This window comes from Salmo trutta, chromosome 1, assembly GCF_901001165.1.
Source record: "Salmo trutta chromosome 1, fSalTru1.1, whole genome shotgun sequence".
NCBI classification, from domain to species: Eukaryota; Metazoa; Chordata; class Actinopteri; order Salmoniformes; family Salmonidae; genus Salmo; species Salmo trutta.
The window spans coordinates 76519119-76545222 of NC_042957.1; the positions used below are offsets into that span (position 1 = coordinate 76519119).

General features: G+C 47.3%; 1 protein-coding gene across 1 annotated transcript in view; it reads left to right on the forward strand.

Moving 5' to 3' along the window:
• Positions 1-274: 274 nt before the first annotated feature.
• LOC115208074 (cdc42 effector protein 4) overlaps positions 275-26104 on the forward strand; it is a 31539-nt gene continuing 5709 nt past the window's right edge. Inside the window, exon 1 of the mRNA XM_029775845.1 lies at positions 275-742. The gene's annotated coding sequence lies outside the window, so the exon portion shown is untranslated. The remainder of the gene's footprint in view (positions 743-26104) is intronic.

The following is a 26104-nucleotide window of genomic DNA, read 5'->3' on the forward strand; positions in this document are numbered from 1 at the left end:
GCAGTAAGTCATGTGACTATAGGACTACCTATCCCCTCCCTGGGCAGTAAGTCATGTGACTATAGGACTACCTATCCCCTCCCTGGGCAGTAAGTCATGTGACTATAGGACTACCTATCCCCTCCCTGGGCAGTAAGTCATGTGACTATAGGACTACCTATCCCCTCCCTGGGCAGTAAGTCATGTGACTATAGGACTACCTTTCCCCTCCTTTGGCTGTGTGAGATATGGTACCCGTTGCCACACACACACGAATTTGAATGTGACAATCATTCACTGCACATCTCCGTTTGGAAAACATGCGGTCGGTCTCAGTAAAGTGAGAGTAGCCTGAATTCTAGAATACCCCTCTATCGCTTTAAGACGCCATGTGGGAGGGGCGTGGTCAGACTCACGAAAGGAGTGGAAACGTGATGAACGTTGCACCGGTGTACAGCCACCCCTGACAGAAGCACAGAGGACACATCATAGCTACTATTTTACTCTGGAAATCATCTTCACTATATTATGTTGGTGTTGTTTTTTTCAAAATTAAAAATAATAGAATTGGGAGTTTGGAAGAGTCGATAGGATATATATTCTCTACATTTTGCCTGGTCCCGTTGTTGAGCGGATCCTAGCCTACTACAAGACATGCCAACAGACAACGTTGTTGTGTGATGAACGCGCCCTTGTCTTGAACCTGGGTACCCGTTGAAACTGTCACGCGGATCAACGCCTTGTGAATGGGATGCTTTCCACGGTGAGTTCCCGGTGGCCTATGCATGCGCTTTATATTAGATTCATTAAAAAAAGACTTACTTGTGGATCTTTTATTCCGTCTTGATCATAGTGCATGCAGCTTACAAACAGACAGGAGCGCAGATAGGGGGACCACGGGGGGTGAATATTGGGAGGGGAGACGCTTTTGTAATCATCAACCAGGCTACTTATTGTTCCCTAGTCAGTGATCCTCGGCCGTGTTGAAACTGGGGTTATTTCATGATTCTCTTTTTAACAGCTTCATTGGAGTAGTTGTCCCCTTTCTGTCGAGTGTAGACTATTCCCCACATTACAAACAACAGACCATTGCAACATGCAGTGGTTTTGGGCGCTGCCGGGTGCCTGTTTATTGAATGCAACGATGTTGCAAAAATGACGGTAGTCAGTAGAAATAGGCTCGTGTTACTTTGTTGCCTTTTCTGTGTCTGGCTTCATGATCATTTGCTTTGCGTTTTGAAATCAATACAATAAGATTGTGTTTTAGGTTTTCTGTTAGAACTCTGCTTTCAGTGGACTTATAATTATTTTCATATTTCGTAACTTTATATTCGACTGATTCATTTAGAAGTTGTGTAGCTTAAAGGAATTCAAGGACATATGGTGCGACTCACTTTGTATTATGGTAAAAAGAAAAGCATCGTTGTATTGAAGGCAGGGGTTTAGCTCCTGGATAGGTTGTCTAGACTAGGGGAGCATGGTGGCCTAAATCTATGATGATGGTGACTCCGGTGAAATCTTTTCTGATGTACTCCATCATACCATGTCCACGAACAACGTCCTCTTTGATAGCCTAACTACTAATTGGTTGCACCAGAGCACTTTCTTAAAGAACATGTATTTGACAGAATGGGAGAAAATGCATTTTTGTCAACTCACTCTGCAGCATTGGGAGAGGTGAGTTTGGATCTCAGGCCAGAGAATTGTTCAATCATTAACCAACAGACATTAGATAAAGTGGAACTGCTGGTGACAGAATGGACAAACTGACCCTGTTAAGTCCAAAACTGTGTACGTACACACACACACTTCGTAGCAGACAGTTCACCTACTGTTTAGCCTCTCGTCGTGCGTATGCGCTGGTACACTGGTCAATGTGCATCCCATTCTCCCAAACCATTACCCTCCCAGCCAGAGACTGTTGACATGGCAACCAGATCTGTGTCACTGGGCATGGCTGTCAGTCATGGCATCAGATCAGCTCATTGGCTGGAAGTCCTCTACTGGATGTGTTCCAAATGGCACCATAGTCACTATAAGGTGCACTACTTCTGACCAGGGCCCATAGGGACGGATAGGGAGCCATTTGGGACACAGTCCTCTGGTCCTCCTGTTATAATGGACCATGGGGGGTTGTGGTTATTAAGGCTAAACTTTATTAAAAAATGTGCAACGGAAAATTCAACCAAACCAACCGTTTCTCATTGGACAAATTTAGGTAGTTGCCTACCCCAAGTTATACTCAGGTTTCTTCCGTTTTGTTGAATCAAGAATATTGGCGGATAAATCAAACGTTTCAATTGTCATGAAATGAATGGATGTTTTCATTTGTCTGTGTTCCTGTGTGGTAGCTGTGAACCGCTGTGTTCTGTCTTTCACCACGCGCTGTGTTCTGTCTTTAACCACGTGCTGTGTTCTGTCTTTCACCACGCGCTGTGTTCTGTCTTTCACCACGCGCTGTGTTCTGTCTTTCACCACGCGCTGTGTTCTGTCTTTCACCACGCGCTGTGTTCTGTCTTTCACCACGCGCTGTGTTGTCTTTCACCACGCGCTGTGTTCTGTCTTTCACCACGCGCTGTGTTCTGTCTTTCACCACGCGCTGTGTTCTGTCTTTCACCACGCGCTGTGTTCTGTCTTTCACCACGCGCTGTGTTCTGTCTTTCACCACGCGCTGTGTTGTGGTCGGGAAGGCCATGCATCCTGCTTTAAACTGAACTCTCTCATAGAACGTGTGTGTGTGTGTGTGTGCGCACGTGTGTATGGGGGGTTGACGTTCCAGGAAATTCCAACAGTGTTATTTTCTCCTAGGAATGTCTCTGCGGACTGCGACACTGAGCTGAATGATGCTGAGTATGTGGTGAAGGGTTGTACCCTGTAGTTTGGGTGACTGATGTTGCCAGTTCAACACTTAGAAGTAGGTCTTTCAGTGACCAGGGACGCTTTGAGGTTGGAATGGATCCATCTTTATCATTGGTTCCCCTCTGATCCTGACTGTTTACTGTTCTGGCAGGTTGTATCCCTCCTCTGATCCTGACTGTTTACTGTTCTGGCAGGTTGTATCCCTCCTCTGATCCTGACTGTTTACTGTTCTGGCAGGTTGTATCCCTCCTCTGATCCTGACTGTTTACTGTTCTGACAGGTTGTATCCCTCCTCTGATCCTGACTGTTTACTGTTCTAGCAGGTTGTATCCCTCCTCTGATCCTGACTGTTTACTGTTCTGGCAGGTTGTATCCCTCCTCTGATCCTGACTGTTTACTGTTCTGACAGGTTGTATCCCTCCTCTGATCCTGACTGTTTACTGTTCTGACAGGTTGTATCCCTCCTCTGATCCTGACTGTTTACTGTTCTGACAGGTTGTATCCCTCCTCTGATCCTGACTGTTTACTGTTCTGACAGGTTGTATCCCTCCTCTGATCCTGACTGTTTACTGTTCTGACAGGTTGTATCCCTCCTCTGATCCTGACTGTTTACTGTTCTGACAGGTTGTATCCCTCCTCTGATCCTGACTGTTTACTGTTCTGACAGGTTGTATCCCTCCTCTGATCCTGACTGTTTACTGTTCTGACAGGTTGTATCCCTCCTCTGATCCTGACTGTTTACTGTTCTGACAGGTTGTATCCCTCCTCTGATCCTGACTGTTTACTGTTCTGACAGGTTGTATCCCTCCTCTGATCCTGACTGTTTACTGTTCTGACAGGTTGTATCCCTCCTCTGATCCTGACTGTTTACTGTTCTGACAGGTTGTATCCCTCCTCTGATCCTGACTGTTTACTGTTCTGACAGGTTGTATCCCTCCTCTGATCCTGACTGTTTACTGTTCTGACAGGTTGTATCCCTCCTCTGATCCTGACTGTTTACTGGGGTCCTGAGGATGTCCGACTCATTATACAGTCCTCTGCTCTCTCTCATCATTATACAGTCCTCTGCTCTCTCTCATCATTATACAGTCCTCTGCTCTCTCTCATCATTATACAGTCCTCTGCTCTCTCTCATCATTATACAGTCCTCTCACTCTCTCATCATTATACAGTCCTCTCACTCTCTCATCATTATACAGTCCTCTGCACTCTCTCATCATTATACAGTCCTCTGCACTCTCTCATCATTATACAGTCCTCTACACTCTCTCATCATTATACAGTCCTCTACACTCTCTCATCATTATACAGTCCTCTCACTCTCTCATCATTATACAGTCCTCTGCACTCTCATCATTATACAGTCCTCTGCTCTCTCTCATCATTATACAGTCCTCTGCACTCTCTCATCATTATACAGTCCTCTGCACTCTCTCATCATTATACAGTCCTCTCACTCTCTCATCATTATACAGTCCTCTCACTCTCTCATCATTATACAGTCCTCTGCACTCTCTCATCATTATACAGTCCTCTGCACTCTCTCATCATTATACAGTCCTCTGCTCTCTCTCATCATTATACAGTCCTCTGCTCTCTCTCATCATTATACAGTCCTCTGCTCTCTCTCATCATTATACAGTCCTCTGCTCTCTCTCATCATTATACAGTCCTCTGCTCTCTCTCATCATTATACAGTCCTCTGCTCTCTCTCATCATTATACAGTCCTCTGCACTCTCTCATCATTATACAGTCCTCTGCACTCTCTCATCATTATACAGTCCTCTGCTCTCTCTCATCATTATACAGTCCTGCACTCTCTCATCATTATACAGTCCTGCACTCTCTCATCATTATACAGTCCTCTGCTCTCTCTCATCATTATACAGTCCTCTACACTCTCATCATTATACAGTCCTCTGCTCGCTCTCATCATTATACAGTCCTCTGCACTCTCTCATCATTATACAGTCCTTTACACTCTCTCATCATTATACAGTCCTCTGCTCGCTCTGAACAGATGAGTGTCAACATCATGATGCATCTAAAGCACAGGTAACAGTGAAAGGTCAGGAAACACGTACAGTTTAGAAGTACAGTACAGTTTAGAAGTACAGTTTAGAAGTACAGTACAGTTTAGAAGTACAGTTTAGAAGTACAGTACAACGTCATTAAAACCTTATTGCTGCTGGTTGTTTTAGATTAATGTCTGTTTATTTGTTTAGAGTTTGGATTGGTGTGTGTGTGTGTGTGTGTCCGAGTTAATTTCTGTTGAGATGGGAGACTCCTACGCCCCCTGCCCTTCCTGTGGGCTCAGACCTTTATACACACACACACTCACTCCCCTGTCCTGTACCGCCACAGTGTGTCACCAGTAATTGCCATGTAAAGCTAACTTATCTTTCTAGTGTAATTAGGAACATTCCTTTAGTGCTGTGCAATGCAGAACACAGTTCAACAGCCATGGACGTGTGTCTCAGATGTTCGCCAATTAGTCCAACCAATGAGGTCAAGTCTTTGGTCCAGCTGGTGAACTAGAAGGCCAAGCCTTGTGGTTTAGGAACTGAGGACAGCAGTAATTTTAAGGAGGAAAACTTAACAACCCCCCCCCCATATCTTACTTCTGATAAAACCTCCAAGTGTATAATTTTAGATGGCTGAGAATTAGAATGCGTTTTAATATTCCTTGAATGTTCCGGAGTTCCACTCTGTTGTAATCTCCCTCACTGTGCCCACTCTCTTTAGGCTGTGTAGTAAGTCTTCTAAATGCCATGGAGGGAGATGCCCCCTCTGAAGGCCTCTGCCTGTTTACTTCTAGATGCCATGGAGGGAGGTGTCCCCTCTGAAGGCCTCTGCCTGTTTACTTCTAGATGCCATGGAGGGAGGTGTCCCCTCTGAAGGCCTCTGCCTGTTTACTTCTAGATGCCACACTCAGTGCCATTACATCACTCTGTGCAACGGTTGCAAAGGGAGGGTATATTACTGGAAAATGTCAATGTTTACCAGTAAACTACCAGCATTTTGGTGACATTCAAGGATTTTATGTAATTTTTTTACAAGACATCCCTTTTGAGTCCTTCAGATTTTCACACGTGTGTAATTATCGCCGGCCCTCTGTGTGGCCTTATCGCATGTCAAATATTCAAAGATATATACGATTTTTTTAAAATAATAATAGCACGACAAAGCTGTAAATCATTATCCTGAATACAAACCATCAACTTAGTGAAAATGATTGGTATTTAATGAGGGTTTCAGCATGAAATATCCTTTTTTCTTTAAACACATTTATTTATCCTACTATGTCTTTGTTGTAAATGTATTGGTCGCCATACTGGTGGCAGTTGTGAAAAAGTGAATTGTTAGTTGCAGAGTTAATTGAATATAATGCCTGTGTGTGTACAGTGGCAAGAACAAGTATGTATAAACCCTCTGGAATTACCAGGATTTCTGCATTAATTGGTCATCAGATTTGATCTGATCTTCATCTAAGTCACAACAACAGACAAACACAGTGAGCTTAAACTAATAACACACAAATTATTTTTGTAGTCTATATTGAATACATCATTTAAACATTCTCAGTGTATGTTGAAAAAGTATGTGAACTCCTAGGCTAATGACTTCTCCAAAAGCTAATTGGAGTCAGCTAACCTGGAGTCCAATCAATGAGACGAGATTAGAGATGTTTGTTAGAGCTGCCCTGCCCTATTAAAAAACACTCACAAAATGTTTGTTTGCTATTCACTAGTAGGGTTGCACATTTTGGGGAATATTCAGAGGTGGAAACTTTCCTTGGGAATTAATGGAAATGTATGCAAAATAATATTTATACCATTTAGATGTTTTTTTTGCATTGGATATATTTACCATAACATATATGGAGACAAACAAACCTTTTACCTTATCATAAGTAGACATAATGGCAAATGATTAAATACTTCCAATATAAATAAAAAAAATCAAAATTTAGTTACGAATTGAACTTTAAATAAATGAGTTGACTCTTCACATGAGATGATTTCAATGAACAACAAAAGTAAGGGAATATTGAATGATCTCCAATGATCCATTGCATCTATAAAATGATAGTCTAGAAACTAAAGCTTTGGTTGTCTTCCTCTCAGACTTCCATGTCTTCTCCCTGGACCTCCTCAATGTCCACCTCTTGAACATCAAACTCTGCGGCCTCATCTTCACTGTCACTTTCCAACCTTGTTGAGGATGGCTCGTTGTCAGGCTCAAAAAGCCTCAAATTTGCCCGGATGGCCACCAATTTTTCAACCCTTGTATTGGTCAGCCTGTTGCACGCTTTGGTGTGTGTGTGTGTGTGTGTGTGTGTGTGTGTGTTCCCAAACAAGGACCAGTTGTGCTCTGAGGCGGCTGGGAAAGAGCCTCAGATCCACAAAGTCCCTTCCTCCAGGTGGCTGATGAGATATGTTGGCACGACTGCCATATTGCATCTCCATCACAAAGCCCTTGCTTGGAAGTGTACTTCACCAGACTGCCAAGAACCTTGCCCTCATCCAGAGAGGTGTATGCTGGGCAAAAACATTCAGAAATCTCTTCCAATACACATTGCCTGTGAGCATCAGAGGTGAACCAGTTGCATACACAGCTCGAGCAAGACATTCATCATTTCTCTGACTACGTTCTTCCATTGAGTCAAAAAAACTTGTGATTCCAGGAGGACCATAAGCTGTTGCTATTGATAAGGAGTCGGATTCATCATTTTCACCTCGAATAGAAGTAAGAGGGACTTTTGTCAGAGGTTGTAATCGCTGAGGGAACTTTATGCACTGGCCCAGATTCTGCATCTTTGTTGCATTCTTCACACATGATTTGGCACAGTATTTGCAAATGTAGACAACTTTTCTTTCTACATTAGCTGCAGTGAAATGTCTCCACACATCGTGTCCGTGACATTTTCCTGTAAAGATTAGGAAAAAATGAGTAAAAAAACCCACATACAACTACACATACAGATAAATTGTTAAGCAGTTAGATTAAACAACTCCTTTGTAAGAAAAATGTTTTCAATTGAAACATGTATGGAAACAGGTGAATTAACACTCCTCAGTTAGCATGGCGCAAGCAAGCTAAAACCCACATGGTAGCAAAAACGAACTAGCAGAAAGTTAGAAATGATTTAAACACACTTTGCTGTAGGCTACTATTTACTAGTTAACAAAAAATCATGTATGTCATATATATTCACCCCACCCAGTATTGTAATCAAAACTTACCAGAAAGTGTGTAGTCCTTGGGTCAAACAGTGTAGTAGTGTGGGCTCAATAGCATGTCATTAGTGTGCAAGATCTTGAGAATCAGCTGTACATGTGGTGGAAGAACGCACTGCACATGTGATGGAAGAATGCAGAGGTTTGCAATTCCATTGAATTGGGGATAGTTTAACCAAAATATGCCACAAGACCTAGATTTGTCTTATGTGTATCCCACAAAAAAAAAGGCTCACTGTTATAAGCACATTTTTCTTTTGTTGAATTTAAGCAAAATACCCCAAATTCCAGGGCTTAACTTCCCATGGAAATTTCCGGGGAAATTCACCGGAAAGTTTCCCACCCTTTGCAACCCTATTCACTAGAAGCATTGCCTGATGTTATCCATGCCCCGAACAAAAGAGATCTCAGAAGACTTAAGATTAAGAATTTTAACTTGCATAAAGCTGGGAAGGGTTACAAAAATATCTCTAAAAGCCTTGATGTTCATCAGACCATGGTAAGACAAATTGTCTAGAAATGGAGAAAGTTCAGCACTGTTACTATTCTCTCTAGGAGTGGCCGTCCTGCAAAGATGACTGGAAGATGACGCAGAATGCTCAGTGAGGTTAAGAAGAATCCTAGTGTGTCAACTAAAGACTTACAGAATTCTCTGGAACATGCTAACATCTCTGTTGACGAGTTTACGATATGTAAAACACTAAACAAGAATGGTGTGGAAGAAGCCACTGCTGTCCCTCTCTTCCTCCGCCCCTGACCCAGTCTATCACTTCCTTCTCTTCCTGACCCCGTCCCTCTCTTCCTGACCCCATCCCTCTTCCTCCTCCCCTGACCTCATTTCTCTCTTCCTTCCTCCCTCCCTGACCCCGTCCCTCTCTTCCTTCCTCCCTCCCTGACCCCGTCCCTCTCTTCCTTCCTCCCTCCCTGACCTCATTTCTCTCTTCCTTCCTCCTCCCCTGACCCCGTTCCTCTCTTCCTCCTCCCCTGACCCCGTTCCTCTCTTCCTCCTCCCCTGACCCCGTTCCTCTCTTCCTCCTCCCCTGACCCCGTTCCTCTCTTCCTTCCTCCCCTGACCCCGTTCCTCTCTTCCTCCTCCCCTGACCCCGTTCCTCTCTTCCTCCTCCCCTGACCCCGTTCCTCTCTTCCCTCCTCCCCTGACCCCGTTCCTCTCTTCCTCCTCCCCTGACCCCGTTCCTCTCTTCCTTCCTCCCTGACCCCGTTCCTCTCTTCCTCCTCCCCTGACCCCGTTCCTCTCTTCCTCTCTCCCTCCTCCCCTGACCCCGTTCCTCCCTCCCTCCTCCCCTGACCCCGTTCCTCTCTTCCTTCCTCCCTGACCCCGTTCCTCTCTTCCTCCTCCCCTGACCCCGTTCCTCTCTTCCTCCTCCCCTGACCCCGTTCCTCTCTTCCTTCCTCCCTGACCCCGTTCCTCTCTTCCTCCTCCCCTGACCCCGTTCCTCTCTTCCTCCTCCCCTGACCCCGTCCCTCTCTTCCTTCCTCCCTGACCCTGTTCCTCTAATTGTTTTCCTTCTTCCTGGTGGTGTTTTGGAGGTTTAGTCACCTGCGGTTCTTGTCAGTGTTTAAACAGCAGCTCAGTAACAGGACAGAGGTCACAGCACATGGAGTCTACGTCACAAATAGCACCCTATTCCCCTGTATTAGTGCACTACTTTTGACCTTACAAACAACACCTTTTGTAACAACAAGCCATAGTTGAACGAACTTTGTTTAGCTTTCAGGCTTATCTTTTAAACCCATGCAGGATCGCCCATAGGGTGCACTAGGCCCCATAGGGCTCTGGTCAGAAGTAGTGCACTATATAGGGAACAAGCTGCTATTTGAAACTCAACCATAACCTAGTAGAAACATGTCCCTAACTGTCTCTCTTGGATCTTGACTGAGAGGAGGGAGCAGCATTCCATAGAACACGCTGCCTCCCCTCTGTTGTCCGTGTGGGAGGTGTGACACGAGCATGCAATGCTGATGACCTCACACACACACACACACACACACACGTTAGGTGAGCGCTGATGGTTGGAGGTGATGGCAGCACCTTGGTTTAACACTACGGCGTCCGTTCACACCACAGGGTTGGTTCACAACACACACCTCTGTGTGGGTGGAGGTGTGAGGTGAGACAGAGGAGTAACCAGCTCACACTGGGGTCTATATTTAGTCTGGCTCTGGCCTATATACTCTGGACATCAGTCTAGCCAACAGAAAGGCCTGTTTTGTACGCCATGACAATTTATCCTAGACAGACTTCTAAATATAGAACATCTATTTGGCTATCAGTGATTCATCGAAAATGAGCATTTCTTGAAAGTGCAACATGCTCCATTAAAATGAGGCCCCCGACTGTAAGTGATTATTGTGCTGATGTCTGCATGGTCCCACCCTGTTGGTCTGATGGAGAGATAATGGGCTGTTCCTCTTCTAAATGGGACGTTCAGCTCTGGTAAGTGGCTGTGTAGCACGACCCAGAGGCATACATTAAGAGTTTGTCCAGGTTTGAGAAGGGCTGTCATGGTAACGTCTTTATTCTCTAGATGTTGGTGATGTAACAATACTAGAGTGACAGTTCCCTATGAAATGACCCGCCGTAAACAAACAAAACAGAGCAGTGAATTTCAGATGTTTTTATTGATTAGCGTTAGGGATAGTGAGCATCCAAGTCGGTATTGTGGTGTCAAACAAATGCCGTATCTGCTTTCACTGGACATCTTCATAGGTTTAAAAACCTGTCCGAAATAAACCCGTGTAACTCGGAAGTGTGGCAGTGAATACAGAGTCTTATCACTTGGCTACTGAGGAGGAAGTGGCACTCAGAACGTTAAGACAGAAACCTCTCTAGATACATGTATAGGACTCTGGCACATCCCCAGCAGCCTGCTAGGACCCTGGCACAGCCCCAGCAGCCTGCTAGGACCCTGGCACAGCCCCAGCAGCCTGCTAGGACCCTGGCACAGCCCCAGCAGCCTGCTAGGACCCTGGCACAGCCCCAGCAGCCTGCTAGGACCCTGGCACAGCCCCAGCAGCCTGCTAGGACCCTGGCACAGCCCCAGCAGCCTAATATAACCCAGGTCACCGATGTCTGGGAACTTCCAATGTCATCAGTAGCTAGAGGACTGTACTGTAAAAGATTGAAGAAGACTATTCCTTCTCCGGGATTGGAACGCGCCGTATGGTGGGGGAGGGGGATACCACCTTCTCCGGGATTGGAACGCGCCGTATGGTGGGGGAGGGGGATACCACCTTCTCCGGGATTGGAACGCGCCGCATGGTGGGGGAGGGGGATACCACCTTCTCCGGGGTTGGAACGGGCCGCGTGGTGGGGGAGGGGGATACCACCTTCTCCGGGGTTGGAACGGGCCGCGTGGTGGGGGAGGGGGATACCACCTTCTCCGGGGTTGGATGGGCCGCGTGGTGGGGGAGGGGGATACCACCTTCTCCGGGGTTGGATGGGCCGCGTGGTGGGGGAGGGGGATACCACCTTCTCCGGGGTTGGATGGGCCGCGTGGTGGGGGAGGGGGATACCACCTTCTCCGGGGTTGGAACGGGCCGCGTGGTGGGGGAGGGGGATACCACCTTCTCCGGGGTTGGAACGGGCCGCGTGGTGGGGGAGGGGGATACCACCTTCTCCGGGGTTGGAACGGGCCGCGTGGTGGGGGAGGGGGATACCACCTTCTCCGGGGTTGGAACGCGCCGTATGGTGGGGGAGGGGGATACCACCTTCTCCGGGATTGGAACGCGCCGTATGGTGGGGGAGGGGGATACCACCTTCTCCGGGATTGGAACGCGCCGTATGGTGGGGGAGGGGGATACCACCTTCTCCGGGATTGGAACGCGCCGCATGGTGGGGGAGGGGGATACCACCTTCTCCGGGGTTGGAACGGGCCGCGTGGTGGGGGAGGGGGATACCACCTTCTCCGGGGTTGGAACGGGCCGCGTGGTGGGGGAGGGGGATACCACCTTCTCCGGGGTTGGATGGGCCGCGTGGTGGGGGAGGGGGATACCACCTTCTCCGGGGTTGGATGGGCCGCGTGGTGGGGGAGGGGGATACCACCTTCTCCGGGGTTGGAACGGGCCGCGTGGTGGGGGAGGGGGATACCACCTTCTCCGGGGTGGGCACGGGCCGCGGGGTGGGGGGGGGGGATACCACCTTCTCCGGGGTTGGAACGGGCCGCGTGGTGGGGGAGGGGGATACCACCTTCTCCGGGGTTGGAACGGGCCGCGTGGTGGGGGAGGGGGATACCACCTTCTCCGGGGTTGGAACGGGCCGCGTGGTGGGGGAGGGGGATACCACCTTCTCCGGGGTTGGAACGGGCCGCGTGGTGGGGGAGGGGGATACCACCTTCTCCGGGGTTGGAACGGGCCGCGTGGTGGGGGAGGGGGATACCACCTTCTCCGGGGTTGGACGGGGCGGCGTGGTGGGGGGGGGGGATACCACCTTCTCCGGGGTTGGAACGGGCCGCGTGGTGGGGGAGGGGGATACCACCTTCTCCGGGGTTGGAACGGGCCGCGTGTGGGGGAGGGGGATACCACCTTCTCCGGGGTTGGAACGGGCCGCGTGGTGGGGGAGGGGGATACCACCTTCTCCGGGGTTGGAACGGGCCGCGTGGTGGGGGAGGGGGATACCACCTTCTCCGGGGTTGGAACGGGCCGCGTGGTGGGGGAGGGGGATACCACCTTCTCCGGGGTTGGAACGGGCCGCGTGGTGGGGGAGGGGGATACCACCTTCTCCGGGGTTGGAACGGGCCGCGTGGTGGGGGAGGGGGATACCACCTTCTCCGGGGTTGGAACGGGCCGCGTGGTGGGGGAGGGGGATACCACCTTCTCCGGGTTGGAACGGGCCGCGTGGTGGGGGAGGGGGATACCACCTTCTCCGGGGTTGGAACGGGCCGCGTGGTGGGGGAGGGGGATACCACCTTCTCCGGGGTTGGAACGGGCCGCGTGGTGGGGGAGGGGGATACCACCTTCTCCGGGGTTGGAACGGGCCGCGTGGTGGGGGAGGGGGATACCACCTTCTCCGGGGTTGGAACGGGCCGCGTGGTGGGGGAGGGGGATACCACCTTCTCCGGGGTTGGAACGGGCCGCGTGGTGGGGGAGGGGGATACCACCTTCTCCGGGGTTGGAACGGGCCGCGTGGTGGGGGAGGGGGATACCACCTTCTCCGGGGTTGGAACGGGCCGCGTGGTGGGGGAGGGGGATACCACCTTCTCCGGGGTTGGAACGGGCCGCGTGGTGGGGGAGGGGGATACCACCTTCTCCGGGGTTGGAACGGGCCGCGTGGTGGGGGAGGGGGATACCACCTTCTCCGGGGTTGGAACGGGCCGCGTGGTGGGGGAGGGGGATACCACCTTCTCCGGGGTTGGAACGGGCCGCGTGGTGGGGGAGGGGGATACCACCTTCTCCGGGGTTGGAACGGGCCGCGTGGTGGGGGAGGGGGATACCACCTTCTCCGGGGTTGGATGGGCCGCGTGGTGGGGGAGGGGGATACCACCTTCTCCGGGGTTGGATGGGCCGCGTGGTGGGGGAGGGGGATACCACCTTCTCCGGGGTTGGATGGGCCGCGTGGTGGGGGAGGGGGGATCCCACCTTCTCTGGGGTTGGATGGGCCGCATGGTGGGGGAGGGGGATACCACCTTCTCTGGGGTTGGATGGGCTGCATGGTGGGGGAGGGGGATCCCACCTTCTCTGGGGTTGGATGGGCCGCATGGTGGGGGAGGGGGATACCACCTTCTCTGGGGTTGGATGGGCCGCATGGTTGGGGAGGGTGATACACTCTGGAGAAATTGATTATCAGGGAAGTGTGTCAAGTATTGTCAATACTCAATTAAGGAAATGGTATGTAGGAGTCATGTTTATGAATGGTGTGTGTGAGTGTATTGAAAGGATGTGAAGAATGTCAGTCCTGAAACCCAGGAAGCTGTATCGTAAACTCCCTCTAATGAAACTGGGCTGTTAGTAATGTAGAGTTCTGTAATCTGAAGAAGTGGATGAGGTATTCAGCAGAGGGTTGTATAACATAACGCACAGTGTTATTTATGAATGGAGATTAGTGAATGTTTCTCCTCGTAACTCAGGTTACAGCTCCCACAGCGACTGTTACTGCTGTCATTTCCTCACTTATTTTAGTAACTACAGTACAACTCAACAGCATTTGTCTTTCAACTCAATCAAGCCAAGTGTGTTTTGCCTCTAATTCACTCTGATTCAAGTGGAGGAAATCTGTCTGTTTAGAGGAAGCTGAAAGCTAAAGCCTTGTGGAACCCACTCATTGGCCTTTCTCATGATGCCTTAGTGTTCAGGGCTATCTCTCCCCATAATGTTGGGTCTTAATGAAGCAGAAATATACCCCAGTCAGGCTTACAACCCTCCTCAGACCTATACGGTGTTCATTCTGTCTTGTAACCTATAAACACCTAACATTTAGAGTGCACGTCCCCAAATGGCACCCTATTTCCTGTATATTGATGGTCAAAAGAAGTGCACTACATAGGGAATAGGGTGCCCTTTGGGAAGCAGCCAAAGTTAACACGGCATTTCCATGGCGTTCCCAGGGTAAGAATACTGTTGGGAAAACCCTCTGGAATTCCAGAATGTGTCTTCCTGACCAGATGTCACATGATGAGGAAAAGAGGAACATATTTTGGAACGTGTGTGTGTGTGTGTGTGTGTGAAGGCTGTTGGTGAGTCACCGTGGGAACTCTGGGGTCACTGCTTGGGAATTGACTTTTCAAACACACGTTTACAACACACACACACACACACACATGCTCTTTAACAAAATGCAACATCCATGTCACGTGGGCCAGAACACAGACAATAGAAACAGCTGGGGTGTCTGTCTGTACTTTAACCCTAGTCAACAGCCAGTGGAATCGCGTGGCGCGAAAAATACAAATACCTCAGAAATGCTATAACTTCAATTTCTCAAACATATGACTATTTTACACCATTTTAAAGACAAGACTCTCGTTAATCTAACCATATTGTCCGATTTCAAAAAGGCTTTACAGCGAAAGCAAAACATTAGATTATGTCAGGAGAGTACCCTGCCAAAAATAATCACACAGCCATTTTCAAAGCAAGCATATATGTCACAAAAACCAAAACCACAGCTAAATGCAGCATTAACCTTTGATGATCTTCATCAGATGACACACCTAGGACATTATGTTATACAATACATGCAAAAAATAGCTTTTTACATTAGCGTGATGTTCAGAACTAGCATACCCACCTCAAACTTCCGGTGAATTTACTAAATTACTCATGATTAACGTTCACAAAAAACATAATTATTTTAAGAATTATAGATACAGACTCTTTTATGCAATCGCGGTGTCAGATTTTAAAATAACTTTTCGGCGAAAGCACATTTTGCAATATTCTGAGTACATAGCTCGGCCATCACGGCTAGCTATTTTGACACCCACCAAGTTTGGGGCTCACTAAATTCAGAATTACTATTTGAAAAATGTGATTACCTTTGCTGTTCTTCATCAGAATGCACTCCCAGGACTTCTACTTCAACAACAAATGTTGTTTTGGTTCCAAATAATCCATAGTTATATCCAAATACCTCCGTTTTGTTCGTGCGTTCAGGTCACTATCCGAAGGGTAACGCGCGAGCGCATTTCATGACAAATTTAAAAATATTCCATTACCGTACTTAGAAGCATGTCAAACGCTGTTTAAAATCAATTTTTATGCTATCGGAAAATAGCGATTATATTCCAACCGGGCGACGTTGTATTCATTCAAAGGCTGAAAGAAAAAAATGGAGAAGTCTCGTGAACGCGCTTCTCAGTCTCACTGTCCCCAGGCTGACCACTCACAAACTCTCCTGCTGTTCTTCGCCCAGAGACAGCAGACACCCCATTCCACTTTCTGGCGGCTTTAGAGAGCCAATGGAAGCCTTAAATGTCACGTTACAGCATAGATGCTGTATTTTCGATAGAGATGCAACAGAGGGACAACAAATTGTCAGACAGGGCACTTCCTGTATGGAATCTTCTCAGGTTTTGACCTGCCATATGAGTTCTGTTATACTCAGACACCATTCAAAAAGTTTTAGAAACTTTAGAGTGTTTTCTATCCAAATCTACTAATTATATGCATATTCTTGTTTCTGGGCAAGAGTAGTAACCAGTTTAAATCGGGTACATTTTTTATCCGGCCGTGCAAATACTGCCCCCTAGCCCCAACAGGTTAATGGACATTCATAGATTGCAGTGTTCTGTCACCACTGTACTAAGGTATTCATTATCCCCTATGGGATTTAAATACTTTAATATCCCGTAGTCTGTATGTTGCAAACCATATTTCACAATGTTCAGAGAGGGAGAGCGGTAGAGCGAGAGAGATAATGAGAAAGAAAGATCAAAAAGGGTGGAGAGAGACATTCAGACTAAACATGCCTTCCTCCCACACCCCAACACACTCAGCACGACTCTGACCTTTGACCCAGAAGTGAATTATGGGGCCTGAGCTAGCAGGATGTCAGAGATGAACCATGCATAACAGACTGTGAAACATCTCAACTGATGATCTGACATTCAACGCACACAGTCTTGTACAGCTACCCACATTTGCAGTGAAAGTAGAGGGGTCTTGGTCTTTGCAAATTGTGGTTTATAACCCTTTCGCAAAAGTGTATTATAGAATGGCATTTGCTTATGAATGATTCGCCTTCCCTTGCTAGTAGTAGCTAGCAGGCATCCCGACTAGCTGGCTTTAGCTTGGGTAAAAACATAAACTTGCTAGCCGTTTTAAAATCAAATCAAATTGTATTAGTCACATGCGCCGAATACAACAGGTGTAGACCTTACAGTGAAATGCTTACTTACGAGCCCCTAACCAACAATGCAGTTTCAAAAAATACAGATAAGAGAGAAAAGTAACAAGTCATTAAAGAGCAGCAGTGAAATAACAACAGCGAGACTATATACAGGGGGGTACTGACACAGTGTCAATGTGCGGGGGCACCGGTTATTTGAGGTAGTTTGTACATGTAGGTAGAGTTTTATTAAAGTGATAATGCATAGATGACAACAGAGAGCAGCAGTGTAAAAGAGGGGGAGGGGGGCACTGCAAATAGTCTGGGTAGCCATTTGATTAGATGTTCAGGAGTCTTATGGCTTAGGGGTAGAAGCTGTTTAGAAGCCTCTTGAACCTAGACTTGGCGCTCCGGTACCACTTGCCGTTCGGTAGCAGAGAGAACAGTCTATGACTAGGGTGGCTGGAGTCTGACAATTTTTAGGGCCTTCCTCTGACACCGCCTGGTATAGAGGTCCTGGGTGGCAGGAAACTTGGCCCCGGTGATGCACTGGACCGTCCGCACTACCCTCTAGTGCCTTGTGGTCGGAAGCCGAGCAGTTGCCATATCAAGCAGTGACGCAACCAGTCCGGATGCTCTCGATGGTGCAGCTGTAGAACCTTTTTGAGGATCTGAGGACCCATGCCAAATATTTTCAGTCTCCTGAGGGTGAATAGGTTTTGTCGTGCCCTCTTCACAACTGTCTTGGTGTGCTTGGACCATGTTAGTTAGTTTGTTGGTGATGTGGACACCAAGGAACTTGAAGCTCTCAACCTGCTCCACTGCAGCCCCGTCGATGAGGTTGTTGTTTTGGCACCACACGGCCAGGTCTCTGACCTCCTTCTTTGAGGCTGTCTCGTCACTGTCGGTGATCAGGCCTACCATTGTTGTGTCATCGGCAAATTCAATGATGGTGTTGGAGTCGTGCAGTCATGAGGGAACAGGGAGTACAGGAGCAAACTGATTACGCATCCCCGAGGGGCCCCTGTGTTGAGGATCAGCATGGCGGATGTGTTGTTACCCTTACCACCTGGGGGCGGCCCGTCAGGAAGTTCAGGATCCAGTTGCTGAGGGAGGTGTTTAGCCCCAGGGTCTTTAGCTTATTGATGAGCTTTAATGGCACTATGGTGTTGAACGCTGAGCTATAGTCATTGAATAGCATTCTCACATAGGTGTTCCTTTTGTCCAGGTGGGAAAGGGCAGTGTGGAGTGCAATAGAGATTGCATCATCTATGGATCTGTTGGGGCGGTATGCAAATTGGAGTGGGTCTAGGGTTTCTGGGATGATGGTGTTGATGTGAGCCATGACCAGCCTTTCAAGGCACTTCATGGCTACTGACGTGAGTGCTATGGGTCGGTAGTCGTTTAGGCAGGTTCTTAGTCACTTTGCCCAAGAACACTATGGTGATCAGCTTAAAACATGTTGGTATTACGGACTCGAACAGGGAGAGGTTGAAAATGTCAGTGAAGACACTTGCCAATTGGTCAGCGCATACTCGCAGTACACGTCCTGGTAATCCATCTGGCCCTGCGGCCTTGTGAATGTTGACCTGTTTAAAGGTCTTACTCACATCGGCTGCAGAGAGCGTGATCACACAGTCTTCCGGAACAGCTGGTGCTCTCATGCATTTCAGTGTTATTATACTCAAAACGAGCATAGAAGTAGTTTAGCTCATCTGGCAGGCTTGTGTCACTGGGTAGCTCTCAGCTGTGCTGCCCCTTGTAGTTTGTAATGGTTTGCAAGCCCTGCCACATCCGACGAGTGTCAGCTGGTGTAGTACGATTTGATCTTAGTCCTGTATTGATTCTTTGCCTGTTTGATGGTTTGTTGGAGGGCATAGCTCTAGCCTTTAGCTCTAGCCTTTAGCTCAGTGCGGATGTTGCCTGTAATCCATGGCTTCTGGTTGGGGTATGTAGGTACGGTCACTGTGGGGTTGACATCATCGATGCACTTATTGATGAAGCCAATGACTGATGTGCTGTACTTCTCAATGCCATAGGAGGAATCCCGGAACATATTCCAGTCTGTGCTAGCATAAGTCCTGTAGCTTAGCATCTGCTTCATCTGACCCCTTTTTTTTATTGATCTAGTCACTGGTGCTTCCTGCTTTAATTTTAGCTTGTAAGCAGGAATCGGGCGATAGAATTATGGTCAGATTTGCCAAATGGAGGGCGAAGGAGAGCTTTGTATGCGTCTCTGTGTGTGAAGAATAGGTGGTCCAGAATTATTTTTCCTCTGGTTGCACATTTAACATGCTGATAGAAATTTGGTAAAACTGATTTAAGTTTCCCTGCATTAAAGTCCCCGGCTACTAGGAGCGCCACCTCTGGGTGAGTGTTTTCTTGTTTGAGCGTGTTTTCTGAGTGTTTTCTTGTTTGCTTATGGAGGAATACAGCTCATTCAATGCTGTCTTAGTGCCAGACTGTCTGTGGTGGTACCACTGTCTGTGGTGGTATGTAAACAGCTACAAAGAATACAGATGAAAACTCTCTCGGTAGGAAGTGTGGTCTACAGCTTATCATGAGAAACTCTACCTCAGGTGAGCAATAGCTCGAGACTTCCTCCGATATCGTGCACCAGCTATTGTTTACAAAAATACATAGACCGCCGTCCCTTGTCTTACCAGACACCGCTGTTCTATCCTGCCGGTACATCGTATAACCAGCCAGCTGTATGGTGGTGATGTCGTTCAGCCACGACTCCGTGAAGAATAAGATGTTGCAGTTTTTAATGTCCCACTGGTAGTTTAATCTTCCCAATAACTCCTCGATTTTATTGTCCAAAGATTGCATGTTTGCTAGCAGAATGGAGGGAAGTGGGTGTTTATTAGATCGCCTGCGAATTCTCAGAAGGCAGCCGGACCTTCGGCCCCTCTTTCTCCGCCTCCTCTTCACGGGGATCGGGGCCTGTTCCCGAGGAAGCAGCATATCCTTCGTGTCGGGCTCGTCAGAGTTGTGAAAGGAAAAAGAGGATTCTGCTAGTCCGTGGTGAGTAATCGCAGTCCTGAATCGCAGTCTAGAAATTATTTTTGGTCATAAGAAATGGTAGCGGCAACATTATGTACGAAATAAGTAAATAAATTAGTTACATTCTTGGTGTTTGGTTTACTGTTTGAACATTCGCTGAGATTATATTTGGTTATCAATGCAAAATAGGCTTCTTTGATGAATAGCGTATATATTGTATAGATCAGATCTAGGAACCAAGTGACAACACTGCCCCTACGTCCGTCGAATGCCGGAGCATATTACAAGGAGCCGCCCCTTTTTTGTGACAAAAAAAACGACATCGCAATCTTCAGACTCTTGAGTTTGCGTAGAGCTTGTAGTAAACTTAAACACCTGGGTCCCCATGTCGGGTGAAATTAACGCAGCGCGTGCTTGAGGCCTGAAGGGTGGAGTAGAGAGAGGAAGGGGGAGAGAGAGAGAGGGAGAGAGAGGAAGGGGGAGAGAGAGAGAGGGAGAGAGAGGGAGAGCGTATGCTTGAGGGAGGGAGGAAGGGAGAGAGGGAGGAAGGGAGAGAGGGAGGAAGGGAGAGAGGGAGGAAGGGAGGAAGGGAGAGAGGGAGGGAGGAAGGGAGAGAGGGAGGGAGGAAGGAAGGGAGAGAGGGAGGAAGGGAGAGAGGGAGGGAGGAAGGGAGGGAGAGAGAGGGAGGGAGGAAGGGAGAGAGAGAGGGAGGGAGAGAGAGAGAGAGGGAGGGCGGGAGGGAGGGAGGGAGGGAGAGCGGGGGAATAGATGGAGAGTATAGATGGAGAGTGTATGCTTGAGGCCTGAGGGGAGGAGTAGAGGGAGGGAGGACATGTGGGAGCAGAGGTAGGGCTTTCTTGGTAAGAAACTATTGGACTACTACATCTTTCATGTACTGGTTGCTTTCCTGTCAGATCATCATCATGCCACCCAGAAGCAGTGTCTCATAAATATACAGCTGTCTTTGTCTGGCATGCTTTTAATTATTCCTGCTTCCATTTTCTTTCCATACAAACATGTCAGTGGAGGATGCTGGATAACAACAAACATGTTTGGGTATGTATCCGCTTTAGCCCCTGTGTTTGTGTGCTTTAGACCAGCCTATCAACAGAAACATCACTTGTCATGGAAACTAAAACACTTTTATTTACTCACTACAGCTAGACGGATGTTGTTCCAAAACATGGCTGGTGTTATTAGATCAAGCTATTTGGCTGCCAACATATGTGCAGTCGGTGTCATAATGGATTTATCTGACATCAGGAAACTACTGATATACTTTCACTATATTAGTCAGGATTTGAATATGCTGTGCAGTGTGTACCAAGAAAAGCAAGGTGAAGTGGGTATCTTATCAAATGTATTCCTTGTGGTGAATATCAGTGCAGTGTTTCTCAGTCTTTTCCAAACCAGGGACCGGCAAGCTATGGCTTTTCACTGCTCAAAGGACTTCTTGTAAGAAAGAGGGCATCTTGCGTCGATCAGAAAGAGGACATCTGGTGTAGATAGGGTTGCAAAGGGTCAGAAACTTTCCAAGATTTTGCTTACATTTAGCCGGTAGCCTAGTGGTTAGAGCGTTGGACTAGTAACAGGAAGGTTGCAAGATCGAATCCCTGAGCTGACAAGGTAAAAATCTGTTGTTCTGCGCCTGAACAGGGCAGTTAACCCACTGTTCCTAGGCCGTCATTGAAAATAAGAATTTGTTCTTAACTGACTTGCCTAGTTAAATAAAGGTCAAACAAAAAAATAACAGGGAACCTTTTTTTGTGGGATACACAAGGCAATTCTAGGTATTGTGCCATATTTTAGTTAAACTTTCCCTCTGCATGCACAGTGCGTTCTTCCACCACATGTACAGCTGATTCTCAAGATCTTGCACACTAATGAGATGCTATTGAGCCCACACTACTACACTGTCTGACCCAAGGACTACATGCTTTCTGGTAAGTTTTGATTACAATACTGGGTGGGGTGAATATATTTTATGACATTCTTTTTTTGTTAAATAGTAGCCTATAGCAAAGTGTGTTTAAATCATTTATAACTTGTTAACAATTTCTGCTAGTTAGTTTTTGCTACCATGTGGGTTTTAGCTTGCTTGAGCCTGTTAACTGAGTGTTAATCCACCTGTTTCCATACATGTTTCAATTGAACACACTGAAGTTTCTAAAACTGTTTGAATGATGTCTGTGAGTATAACAGAACTCATATGGCAGGCGAAAACCTGAGAGAAATTCAACCAGGAAGTGTGGAAATCTGAGGTTTGTAGTTTTTCAAGTGATTGCCTATACAGTATACAGTGATTTAGGGTTCATTTTGCACTTCCAAAGGCTTCCACTAGATGTCAACAGTCTTTAGAACGTTGTTTCATACTTCCACTGTGACTGGGGAGAGAATAAGAGGTCCTGGAGTCAGATGACTGAGAAAATGACATGAGTTCAGTGGCGTGCACTCACGTGAGAGCTAGCTGTGTTCCTTTTCCTTTTTGAAGACATTGGAATTGTCCGATTAGAATATTACTGAAGATTTATGATAAAAACATCCTAAAGATTGATGCTATACATCGTTTGACATGTTTCTACGAACGTAAATATAACTTTTTTGGACTTCGTGACATTTTGTGCGCGCTTCCTGCATTTGGAGTAGTGGACTAAACGCGCAAACAAGAAGGAGGTATTTGGACATAAATTATGGACTTTATCGAACAAAACAAACATTTACTGTGGAACTGGGATTCCTGGGAGTGCATTCTGATGAAGATCATCAAAGGTAAGTGAATATTTATAATGTAATTTTTGTCATTTCTGTTGACTCCAAAATGGCGGGTATCTGTATGGCTTGTTTTCATATCTGAGCGCTGTACTCAGATTATTGCAAAATTTGCTTTCGCCGTAAAGCTTTTTTGAAATATGACACAGCAGTTGCATTAAGGAGAAGTGTATCTATAATTCTTTGAATAACTGTTGAATATTTGATCAACGTTTATGATGAGTATTTCTGTAAATTGATGTGCTCATTTACCGGAGGTTTTGGGAGGCAAAACATTTCTGAACATTACAAGCCCATGTAAAATGGGATTTTTGGATATGAATATGAACTTTATCGAGCAAAACATACATGTATTGTGTAACATGAAGTCCTATGAGTGCCATCTGATGAAGATCATCAAAGGTTAGTGATTAATTTTAGCTGTATTTCTGGTTTTTGTGACGCCTCTCCTTGCTTGGAAAATGGCTGTGTGGTTTTTCTTGTCTCGGCGCTGTCCTAACATAATCTAATGTTATGCTTTCGCCGTAAAGCCTTTTTGAAATCGGACAATGTGGTTGGATTAACGAGAAGTGTTTCTTTAAAATGGGATATAATAGTTGTATGTTTGAGAAATTTGAATTGAGATTAATGTTTTGAATTTGCCGCCCTGCTATTTCTTCACTGGCTGTTGAATAGTGTGCACGCTAGCGTCCCACATACCCCAGAGAGGTTAAGAACAAATTCTTATTTTCAATGACGGCCTAGGAACAGTGGATTAACTGCCTTGTTCAGGGGCAGAACGACAGATTTGTACCTTGTCAGCTTGGGGATTCAAACTTTCGGTTACTAGTCCAACGCTCTAACCACTAGGCTACCCTGCCGCCCCCGTCTGCCGATATGGACAGCCCTATCAAGAGGATCCTCCTGGATGATGTATTTTGGGAGAGAGTGGTAAACAGCCTGAAACTCCCGAAACCTATAGCAGTAGCCATTGCACGGATTCAGGGAGACAATACCATCCTGTCTGATGTTCGAACTCTGCTTGCAGATGTAAGAGAAGAAATCCGTACTGCCCTGTTGCTCCAAACAGCAGTTCTGAAATACATGAAAAAGCGTGAAGACTTCTGCCTGAAGCTCATACACGCCGCAGCGTACATGTTGGACCTCAAGTATGCTGGCAAGAGCATCCTGTCTGGTGCAGAGATCAACAAGGCCTATAGCGTCATCACTACCGTGTCTCGCCACCTTGGCCTGGATGAGGGCAAGGTTCTTGGCAGTCTGGTGAAGTACACTTCCAAGCAAGGGCTTTGTGATGGAGATGCAATATGGCAGTCGTGCCAACACATCTCATCAGCCACCTGGAGGAAGGGACTTTGTGGATCTGAGGCTCTTTCCTGTTGACTACATCATTCTCCAAAGCCCACCAACATCAGCCGCCTTAGAGCTCAGCTGGTCCTTGTTTGGGAACACACACACCAAAGCGCGCAACAGGCTGACCAATACAAGGGTTGAAGAATTGGTTGCCATCCGGGCAAATTTGAGGCTTTTTGAGCCTGACAACGAGCCATCCTCAATAAGGTTGGAAAGTGACGGTGAAGATGAGGCCTCAGAGTCTGATGTTCAAGGGGAGGACATTGAGGAGGTCCAGGGAGAAGACATGGAAGTCTGAGAGGAAGACAACCAAAGCTTTAGTTTCTAGACTATCTTTTTACAGATGTATGTTGAAAATGTTTTTGGGAGATGCAATATTCCCTTTCTTTTGTTGTTCAGTGAAATCATCTCATGTGAAGAGTCAACTCATTTAATGAAAGTTAAATTCGTAACTAAATAGTTTAAAAAAATTTCTATGGAAGTATTTAATCATTTGCTATTATGTCTTATGATAAGGTAAAAGGTTTGTTTGTCTCCATATGATATGGTAAATATATCCAATGCAAAAAACATCTATTGAATATTAACTTGCATATATTTCTGTTAATTCTCATGTTTTCCAGTTAATTCCCATGTATTCCCACGGAACATTTCCACCTCTGAATATTCCCCAAAATGTATTTTGCAGCACACACACTTGATGCCTCTGCAATGTGTACACACACACACACACACACACACACACACACACACACACACGCTTGATGCCTCTGCAGGCCTCAGACATTCACACAGACAGGAAGTAGGGTCGTCCGCTTGCCTTGCAGGGGGGGGTGGTAACCACGGAGACAAAAGCAGCAGGAGTGTGGTTGCCGTGGAGACAACAGCAGGTGAGGGCATTATAAACAGGAAGTGGATTGAGGCTGTGCCTCGACTGGCAGAGGGGCGGAGCCTCGGAGAGAGAACGAGGTCGATGGCTCTGCTGGGCTGCACACTGCTGCCTGCTACCAGGAAACCTCGGCAGTCAAAATCTGTGGCTTCCTCCCCACCACCCATCCTAAACCGAGACTTTCTAAATGTGTTATGAGAGCAGAGCTAGGAGGAGAGAGATCTGGAAGGAGTGAGGAGTAAAGCCTGAATGAAGTACACAAAGGAAAAGACAGCCACGTGATCAGATCAGATACAGGGATTGACAGTGGAGCAGGTCAGTACATGGGTGATGGGTTGAAGCAGTGGAGCAGGTCAGTACATGGGTGATGGGTTGAAGCAGTGGAGCAGGTCAGTACATGGGTGATGGGTTGAATCAGTGGAGCAGGTCAGCACATGGGTGATGGGTTGAAGCAGTGGAGCAGGTCAGTACATGGGTGATGGGTTGAAGCAGTGGAGCAGGTCAGTACATGGGTGATGGGTTGAAGCAGTGGAGCAGGTCAGCACATGGGTGATGGGTTGAAGCAGTGGAGCAGGTCAGTACATGGGTGATGGGTTGAAGCAGGTCAGTACATGGGTGATGGGTTGAAGCAGGTCAGTACATGGGTGATGGGTTGAAGCAGTGGAGCAGGTCAGTACATGGGTGATGAGTTGAAGCAGTGGAGCTGGTCAGTACATGGGTGATGGGTTGAAGCAGTGGAGCAGGTCAGTACATGGGTGATGGGTTGAAGCAGTGGAGCAGGTCAGCACATGGGTGATGGGTTGAAGCAGTGGAGCAGGTCAGCACATGGGTGATGGGTTGAAGCAGTGGAGCAGGTCAGCACATGGGTGATGGGTTGACGCAGTGGAGCAGGTCAGTACATGGGTGATGGGTTGAAGCAGTGGAGCAGGTCAGCACATGGGTGATGGGTTGAAGCAGTGGAGCAGGTCAGTACATGGGTGATGGGTTGAAGCAGTGGAGCAGGTCAGTACATGGGTGATGGGTTGAAGCAGTGGAGCAGGTCAGTACATGGGTGATGGGTTGAAGCAGTGGAGCAGGTCAGTACATGGGTGATGGGTTGAAGCAGTGGAGCAGGTCAGTACATGGGTGATGGGTTGAGGCAGTATTTGAGTGTGTAATCATTTGTGTACTATGTATGTAGGTCTGTGTGTGGAACATATTGATTTGTAGGGACTCTTATTAGGATGGGC